Genomic DNA, 2,795 nt, shown 5'->3' on the forward strand with positions numbered 1-2,795 from the left:
ATTAAATAATTAAATATACATCCTGAAACAATAAAACTCCTTAAAGAAAACATAGGGGAAAGACTCCAGGAAGTTGGAGTGGGTATAGACCTCATGAATATGACCCCAAAAGCACAGGCAACTAAAGGTAAAATAAACAGATGGGATTATATCAAACTGAAAAGCTTCTGCACAGCAAAAGAAACAATCAACACACTCTCCTAACAGAGTGGGAGAAAATATTTATAAAATATACATCTGACAAAGGATTAATACCCAGAATATATAAGGAACTCAAACAACTTTACGGCAAAAAAAAACCCAATTAAGAACTGGGCAAAGGAGATGAGTAGGCACTTCTCAAAGGAAGATGTACGAATGGCCAACAGACACATGAAAAAATGCTCAATATGACTCAGCATCCGGGAAATGCAAATAAAGACCACTTTGAGATACCATGTCACTCCAGTTAGGATGGCTAATATCCAAAAGACTGAGAATGATAAGTGCTGGAGAGGTTACAGATAAAAAGGAACTCTCATACATTGTTGGTGGGACTAAAAAATGGTGAAGCCTTTATGGAAAATGATATGGAGTTTCCTCAAACAATTACAGATAGATCTACCATATGGCCCAGCTATCCCACTGCTGGGAATATACCCAGATGAATGGAAATCATCATGCTGAAGGGATACCTGTGCTCCAATGTTTATTGCAGCACTATTTATAATAGCAAACAGTTGGAACCAGCACAAATGTCCATCATCAGATGAGCGGATAAGGAAACTGTGGTATAGCTACACAATGGAATTCTACACTGCTGTAAAAATGAATGAAATACTCCCATTTGCAACAACATGGATGGACTTAGAGAAAATTATATTAAGTGAAACAAGTCAGGCACAGAAAGAGAAATACCACATGTTCTCACTTATTTGTGGGAGCTAAAAACAAATAAATAAATAAATAAACACAGAGACAAATAAAGGGTGAGGGGGGGAGAAGGCACAACAATCACAACAATTTCTTGAACTTTTTAAGATAAGTGAACAGATATGATATAGTGGTGGGGGAGGGGAAAAATGAAGAGGGGAAAGAGGAATGGGTAAAGGGTCACAAAAATCAACTACAATGTATATTGAGAAGTTAAAATAATAAATAAATTTAAAAAATAAAAGTAAGAATAAAAATAACTATTCAGGATGTCAATTACGCTATGTGAACACTTCTTATCCTGTCCCCAGCTACCCATTGCTGAGGCTAAGTTCTAGGGAAGTGTGGTCAAGAGGTGAAGAACCCCTTCTTCCACCTGCCCCTCACTCATGAGACAGAGGCTGTATCTTGGACACAGCACCACTGAGAGTATTGCAAACCATTTGCCTTTGGCATGGCTAATAAGACTAATTAACACAGTGATTTTACATTGGGAGAGATAAGAAAGAAGATCTGAGTCTACTTTCCTTCCATCCCCACTTTAGCACTCAGTTCCTAAAGTAGACATATATCTCAGATAGAAGACTGCCATTGTTTCTACCTCAACACTAGAGCCATGGCTCAGAGGTTTTGTGTAGAGTAAGAAGCAGGTTACAGAACAGAGAACTCCAAGTCACTTCCCAAAGGAAGTGATTTCATTTGCAACAGTGTGAAGTTCAAGACTAAGGATACTCTGTGGTGGAGGCAATTGGAAGGAAATTAGAACATTTAATTGGACATATAGGCTAATTGGATTAATTGGACATATAGGCTAAACTGCAGTCTGGCTAGTTTGTTTAAGAAAATCAGGGAGAGACTCTGCCTAGGGTCAGATCAAATCACACATACTAACCTTGAATTTAAATTTTATTGGTTTAGTTTGTGAGGCAATTTATGCCCAAAACATAGTTAGAAATGATAAAGAAACCAGCCAGTAATTAGTGAATATTAACAGCTGGGTGTAGGCAGGGAAAGAGACCTTCCAGGAGAGACCTGATAAAATCACTTTCATTGAGGGCGACTGTGGGCATACCTGGCTGCAGCCTCAGAGGAACATCAGAAGATTACTACTTCAGGAATAAAATAGACTCCTCTAAAATAATTCAGTCATTTACTAAGCAAATAAATAAAAAAATAACCATAATGAGCTCATGGGAAGGGAAGGAAGCAATTGGTTACCAGTACCCAGAATTATTACAATGTATTGTTTCAAATGTCCATTCTGCAACAGAAATTTATGAGATATGTAAAGAAACAGAAAAGTATGACCCATATACTGGAATAATAGCAGTCAACAGAAACTGTTTCTGCGAACATCCTGATGTCATAATATAACAGAGAAAGCCTTCAAAATAACTATTATATATGTGCAAAGAAATGAAGAAAATCCTGATTTAAAAAGTAAAAGAAGTTATGATGACAATATCACATCAAATAGAAAATATCAATAATGAGATATAAAATATAATAAAGAACCAAATGAAAATTCTGAATCTGAAAAGTGCAAAAATTAAAATGAAAAGTTTATTAGCGAGGCTTGACAGTAGATTTGAACTGGCAGAAAAAAGAATAAAAATCAAAGATAGATTGTTAGAGATTATGCAATCTGAATAACAAAGAGAAAAAATCAATAATGACAAATGTACAGAGCCTCGGAGAAACATGGGATAGGGTTAAGCACACTAACATATGTGTCATGTGATTATCAGAAGAGGAGAAAGTAAAAGAAGTGCAAAAATATTTTTAAAATTTATGGCTGAAATCTTCCCTATTTATTAAAAATGTTAACATATACATCCTCAACACACTGCAAGAAGGTAAATGCAAAGAGATACACAAACAAA

This window comes from Galeopterus variegatus, unplaced genomic scaffold, assembly GCF_000696425.1.
Source record: "Galeopterus variegatus unplaced genomic scaffold, G_variegatus-3.0.2 Scaffold1186, whole genome shotgun sequence".
Lineage (NCBI taxonomy): Eukaryota > Metazoa > Chordata > Mammalia > Dermoptera > Cynocephalidae > Galeopterus > Galeopterus variegatus.